The sequence below is a fragment of the Oculina patagonica genome, unplaced genomic scaffold (genome assembly GCF_052425735.1).
Source record: "Oculina patagonica isolate OP01 unplaced genomic scaffold, crgOcupat unplaced765, whole genome shotgun sequence".
Taxonomy (NCBI): Eukaryota; Metazoa; Cnidaria; class Anthozoa; order Scleractinia; family Oculinidae; genus Oculina; species Oculina patagonica.
In genome coordinates, this window is record NW_027558653.1 from 1 (window position 1) to 7,282 (window position 7,282).

The 7,282-nt window shown below is 37.6% G+C and overlaps 1 pseudogene across 1 annotated transcript; it reads left to right on the forward strand.

Moving 5' to 3' along the window:
- The first annotated feature begins 6 nt into the window (after positions 1–6).
- Positions 7–4,988, forward strand: LOC144641217 (uncharacterized; annotated as a pseudogene). Its single transcript, XR_013568521.1, has 5 exons — positions 7–1,535; positions 1,764–1,857; positions 2,414–2,507; positions 3,271–3,353; positions 4,824–4,988. The product of XR_013568521.1 is annotated as an uncharacterized LOC144641217 (transcript).
- Positions 4,989–7,282: the final 2,294 nt, after the last annotated feature.

A 7,282-nucleotide genomic window follows, 5' to 3' on the forward strand; every position in this document is an offset into this window, starting at 1 on the left:
ATGGCGGATAAATTTGAGCAAGAAGCGAATTTAGACGTTTTGGTCGTGCTTTTGCGTGATAGGTAGTTATTCAAGAATTTTTTTTGTTGGTAGATGTGTAAACTTTCCGTGGTGTAACTGACGAAGCGCTGCCAGTTCACAAAGTCGCAAAATATGGAACAAAACGAACACGTCTTGGAGACAGATTTTGGTGACGATCAGTCGAGAAGGGAAGACAGTTCTTGTCAGCCAAACAGTTTGAACGAATCAAGCTTTAGAAACGAAACTAAAATAGTAGATGAATCAGTGGGAAAGCAAGAATCCAAAAGTGACGACGTTTCCTCAGAAGAAAGAAAAATGTCTAGTATTTCTGTAAATTCTGATGATGTAAAAAATTGCCTTGCTATAATCGCCGAAACGTACTCAAGTTCCGATGACGAAGCAAATCCGGAAAAATTCTGCAGAGCCAGTTAATAATGAAATCGTTCTGGCTGAAGATGACAGCCGAAAAGAAATGGGCATCAATAACTTTGTAAACGTAGGTGCTAATCCAATTACTGTTCCTGAAAAGGGTGCATCTTTGGAAGAACAAAACAACAATTTAAATAACATCAAGTTGAACTTGGCGGATGCTGCAACCCAAAATACAATGATTGTAGAGCCACAGCATCTAAAGGAGCCTGAAACTGATGAACACACACTCAAAGAGCCAGAGAGAGGAAACACTTAGGGATACCAGGAATGATGAACAGACACTCATACAACCTAACAGTGATGAGCACACACTTATGGAAACAGACAGTGATGGACACACACCCAAAGAGCCTTCAAAAGACTGCACACTCATAGAGCCTCAGAACAATGGACATAGAATTGTAGAGCCAGGAAGTGGAAACACACTTAAAGCTACAGGAAGCGATCAAAGCACCCCTATAGAGGCTAAAAGTGATAGACACAAACTTATGGAGACCGACTGTAATGGACATGTACTTGTAAAGACTGACAGTGATAAGAACATACCCATAAAGAGTGGGAGTGATGGACACATGCACAAAGAGCCAGCAAGTGATCAAAGCAATCCTATAGAGGCTAAGAGTGACAGACCCATGCTTATGGAGTCTGACTGTGTTGGACATACACCCACACAGACCATCAGTGAGGGTCACATGCTCATAAAGAATGAGAATGGTGAACACACACTCTTGAATACTGAGAGTAATGAGCACATACTCACAGCGCCAGAGAGTAATGGGTACAGATCCCCTGTAAAGCCAGAAAGTGAAAATGTGTACACTTATAGAGACTAAACGTGAGAAGTGCTCACTCATAGGGTCAGAGAGACATGGAGATACACCTTCATGTGTTGATGAAGGTCATGAAGTCTATGCTATGAGCAGTATTGATAAAGAGCTAGAAAGCATTGGTGAGGTTGGAGGTACCTCTCAGACTGGAGGACTTACAGAATGCACAACCGAAGATAACTCTTCTTCAAGTGATTGTTCTTCAGATGATGAGAGCTCATCGAGTGAAAGTGAAAGTTCTGAATCCAGTTCTGAGTAAGTAAACTAGACGTATAATTACAACTTGTTGTAGCTACTCGGCTCTGGGATAGTAGCCAATGTTGGTGACAAATATGTTTTAATGATATATTGAAGGCATCCTTTATCGCTACTAATCAAGATTCACTTAAACTTCCTTCAGATTGCCATAAGTGGATAGAACTAAGTCATTTTAATGTTTTCTAATTTCTGATTCACAATCTTTGTTTTCTTCAAAATTCCAAGTGAAGACTTGGAAGACATCAGAAAAAAGATTGAGAGAGAGGAAGAACATGTTCACACAGGGCCACTGAAAACAAAGAGTGAACTGTCAGTCAAGGTACACTAACAGTAGTCAACTAGAGCATTGCTAGCAAAATGTTATTTTTGGCCACTTGCCTCCTATTTCCAAGTACTGCTATCATGCAACTTAACCCATTGTTGTCTGTGCTGGCCAAACCTGGCTGTGATGATTGTTGGCCTTTGTTCCACTTCTGACATCATCACATTTGCCAAAATAAGGCATCACATTTACTCAAGCTCTGTGGAAGAAAAAATCCTTCCAATGATACCCAAAGCAGAGTGGTTGGCTTAATTGAGTTCAAAATACTTTATAAAAGGAAACCATAACCAAGTAAAAAAATCATTACTGCCAAAAATAAATTATTAGATTTCACACCTCCTCCCATTTCGGTGAGTACCTCAAATGAATAAGAAAAACAACAATATTCCATTATAAATATTACCCTATTTCCACATTTTAATTTATGTACCCATCTCAAATACAATGTAAGCCCTGTATCTATCAACTTTGATAAGGATCTTCACCTTAAGCCTACAAAGAGCCTGCTTGAAGACAAAAATAAACTAACAAATTTATTATACTTAATTTCCAGGATCTTCCTGAAATTCCAGAGGTTAATATAACCATTGATGAAAACATTCAGCTTGTGGAACTTGGAATTGTACTGAGTACTGTTGAGTCATTAGGTAGGCTTGCCTCTTTGATGGGAGTGGGGAGCCAAACATTCTTAGTATAGCAACTTGGCATAATTTCATGTGCAATACCAGATTGGTTTTACTGAAAATGGTCAGAATCTAATTAAGGTGTATGGAAGTGACCACACTGCAGCTAATGGCATCTCTGAGAACCTAGATTCTCAAAATTTCCCCATTCCCTTTCCAGCACATGGGTTTGCCGCTCGAAGTGAATTCTTGCCTAGCATGATGAGAGTCCCACTAAGGTCCTCTGACAGAACAGTTTCTCATAATTATATCCACATACTCACTCGATCAATGACTAAATCATGATACAAACTGCTATGATGCAGCAAAAAAGAACTAAGAATGATGAAAAAGGAAAGCAATGACAACCATCCATTTCAAAATACCACAATGATATTTACAGCTGTTGTTTAGGTGGCATCTGTCCTCAGAAGCATGCAACACTGCGACATGGCTTCCCCTTTGCAAAGGGTTTTTACTAGCCAAAGTAAAAATTCTGGGGTGAACTAATCTTACCTTTTAGTCCACTGTTAATAAATATATGTCCATTATTTCTTAAGTATGTGCCCACAGCTTCCAGATTCTTTAAGGGACACATTTTTTTTTACTACTGTCCCTGGATGGGATGCTTTTCCGTTTCATGGGTGGAGAAGTTTCTAAATCCACCCAGAAATAATAAAAAAATTAAAAATTATATTTTAAAATTCCAACATTACTGTTAACATCGTTTTGTTCTTTTTTTTTTTAGTGGTAGTAAAAGCTTTGCCACAAACTCCAGCTTTGGATTCAGATAGTGTTCTTTTCTTGGAGAACAGATCCTGTCTAGGCTTGGTTAGTTATATCTTGCATTACCCTTCTTAGAATCTAATGAAACAATCTTTCTTCTGCTCAGGCCCTGGCTTTCATATTGCAGCAGATAAAATTTCTAAAATTCAACAACATGTTATGACCAAAATTGTTTCCTTCCCTTCCACCAAATAAACAGCTTAATTAGTATCAGTTTATTTTGGAAAAAACCCAACTGTCTCTGATGGTTTATAAAGCTTATAAGTCACAACAAGCTTGAAAATTTACAGAAAGGTGATCATGATGACCTGTTAAAAGAGCTGCAATCTTGTAGCATGCACTTTTTAAATGTTTTAAAACTAGACAATTTTTGTGGTAATATAAATGTGTGACCAATGGAAAACAGAAGTGTTTAATATAAGAAATAACATTTTTCATTTTAAATCATGTTATAGTATAGATAGGAGTCTACGCGCGCTCTAATTGGCTAAAAACCTATGTTTTATCAGAGTATAAAACATAGAAAAATCATGTTTTATTGTTTTTCGCCCGCTTTCCTTGAGTGCTTCACGCCTCGTTGACTGTTTGTTGGCTATAACGACTCGTATCCAACAAGGGCGAATGGAATGATTGTTTTATGAATTCCTTTTTAAGTATAAATCCACTGGACATTTTATTTTCATGTAAATGAAGTGAGGCGGGGAAAATTGTGGCGCGGTGTTCATTACTTGAGTTGAATGAAACGCGCAAGGAAAGCGAGCGAGAGAGTTTTCTTTCAAAGATTTTCTTCTACAATCTCCTCTTAAATCGTCTATTCATGCTGGAACTTGATTGTGACAACAATAATAATATTAAGGTTTACGGGAAGATCCGGCGGGATAGCTTTTCTGGAAATTATACGTCTTGTTCGAGTCGAACGAAGCAAGGGACGGATGTCATCGAGACTACTATGTTATGTTGAGACGAAATTGTACTCGGAGTCGGTGAAGTTTATTGAAGTTCAAAAAGACAAGATCAAGATTGAAAGGTAACAAACTTACCTGAAATGCTTAGCCTTATTTTCCGTCGAACGCTAAATGAAATGGTGTCTGTTTTCTGGTCTTCCCGTAAACTATTTTCTGCTTTTTATCTTCGTTTACTCGCTCTTGTTGTACATATTTTTAATTAAACTTTTCACTCGCGGTGTCTAAAATCTATATCATAAAGCAAAAGAAGAGCTTTACCCATATTTTATTCTGTCATGAAACACCCCGGGCATTTGAGAACACTGGCAGAAATGTAGAAAGCATTCGCCTGCGGCTCATGTTTTCTACATTTCCCTCGTGTTCTTAAATGCCCGTCATGTTTTATGACAGTATAAAACATGGCTTAGGCTTCTTTATTTGTTAATTATATTAATTTTTCATCATCTTTAAAAAAGGAAACTTCATAAATAATGATAATAGTACTTATTTTGAATAAAATTGAGGGCATAATTTCAGACTAAACTTACAGTGTGGTGATTTCTCTTGACAGGTTTTTGAGACATTTGGACCTGTACAGACCCCATTTTATTCTGTCAGATTTAACAACAACACAGACATTAGTGATAAAAATGTTCACAAAGGAGACAAAGTATTCTATGCTCCTGATATGATGGAATATTCCAACTTTGTGTTCGTGGCACAGCTTAAAAAGTAAGTAATATCATCAAACATGGGAGGTGAGAGTGGCTTGGTGGTTAACATGCAAGGTGCTGGGGGTCATGTTCTTGGGCAAGACACTCAGCTCTCACAGCCCAGCACCTTGCATGTTAACCACCACTCCTCCCATGTTTGGTGATATTACTTACTTTTTAAGCTGTGCCACGAACACAAAGTTGGAATATTCCATCATATCAGGAGCATAGAATACTTTGTCTCCTTTGTGAACATTTTTATCACTAATGTCTGTGTTGTTGTTAAATCTGACAGAATAAAATGGGGTCTGTACAGGTCCAAATGTCTCAAAAAAGAACCTGTCAAGAGAAATCACCACACTGTAAGTTTAGTCTAGAGCCATGCCCTCAATTTTTATTCAAAATCAGTACTATTATAAGGCTATTTATGAAGTTTCCTTTTTTAAAGATGATGAAGAATATCATAAAGCAAAGAAAGAAGCCTAAGCCATGTTTTATTCTGTCATGAAACACTCCGGGCATTTGAGAACACTCGAGAAATGTAGCTTGAATTCGCCTGCGGCTCATGTTTTCTACATTTCGGGGATGTTCTTAAATGCCCGTCATTAAGTATGACAGTATAATATAGTAATAAAACTAATTATTTATTAATTATATTAATTTTTTATAATCTTTAATTCCAAAAACTTCATAAATAATGATAATAGTACTTATTTTGAATAAAATTGAGGGCATTATTTCAGACTAAACTTACAGTGTGGTGATTTCTCTTGACAAGTTTTTGAGACATTTGGACCTGTACAGACCCCATTTTATTCTGTCAGATTTAACAACAACACAGACATTAGTGATAAAAATGTTCACAAAGGAGACAAAGTATTCTATGCTCCTGATATGATGGAATATTCCAACTTTGTGTTCGTGGCACAGCTTAAAAAGTAAGTAATATCATCAAACATGGGAGGTGAGAGTGGCTTGGTGGTTAACATGCAAGGTGCTGGGGGTCATGTTCTTGGGCAAGACACTCAGCTCTCACAGCCCAGCAAAAATATGGGTGTGGTCATGGGTGTGATCACACAAAGTGTGATCATGGGTAAAAACATAATTGACCAGTGAGTCCCCCAATGATCACACAGCGATAAGAGGTGATCATGCCTCTAGATAGCGATAAACATGATCATGCCTTGAATCACCCTAATCATCCTAAATAACTGTGGTAAGGAAATATTTTTATTGGGGAGTGCCATCTTTACTAAGAAGTATAAATGAGTACTGGTGACCTGTTAGCCAGAAGGGTAACTTCACAAAATGCTAGGGGGTAACTTTCAATGGCCTAGCATCTAATCCAGGGTGAGTCATTAAGCCTATGAGGCTGGGGGCGAGGGGGCTACAGCCCCCTAGTGTTGGACATTTCAACCATTTTTTGGGCAAAATGATTGGAATTCGGGCAACAAGCCTAGAGAGAAAAAATTCATTTGGTAACAGACTGACAATTCATCCAAAATGAATTACATCAACACAAAAAGGTATTGAAAATTTACCAAACTTTGTGATTCAAAAGTTTAAATTTCTCATAATTTATATCTGCTTTCGTTTCCTTTCACAAAATACTATAATCAGGCTTCGAATTTTCTCGTAAATACTGCATGACACCTCAGTTTGATTCAGTTGCAATCATTTTTGAAGTGGGTGGGAAATTGGCATATGCCTATGGGGTGGATAGCAAAAATCCTTGGTCAGTGCAAGCAGCTATGGAGAAGAGTTTCCAGTAAATGTTCTTCAATCTGTTCACTATAAAATTATATATATAGCTCAACTTTATCTTCTAAATCTGTGGTTTTTTCTGACATTGTTTTCAGGTTAAGGGGATCTGATGCTTCATGGGAACATGATGAAGAACCTCCACAGGAGGTGAGTGTTGAGCCTCCTTTCACTTATGGACCCAAGTAGGGAGGGGGGGGTACTTGGGATTTGAAGTAACAGGGATGGTCCAAGGATTTTTTGGGTTTCAATTTTCTTATTCAATGAGTTTTTGGGGTAGAAAAATTCGGCAAGTTTTTTGGATGGCTTGATTCAAGTAGGGATTTTTTGGGGTATTATTGGTAGGGAAAGATAAATTCAGATGGTATAATGAATATCAAAACACAAGCATTCTAATATTTTTCTTTGTGTTATATCATTCCCCCCTTTCTCGAAATTTAAGGGTCAGAAATTCGGCATTTTCGGATTTTTAGGGGGTTAGTTTTTGGTCCAGCAATTTTTGTGTTTTGCTGCAGCCGCAATGGCTGCAAGCAAAACACATTGAGAGCTGAAGTTT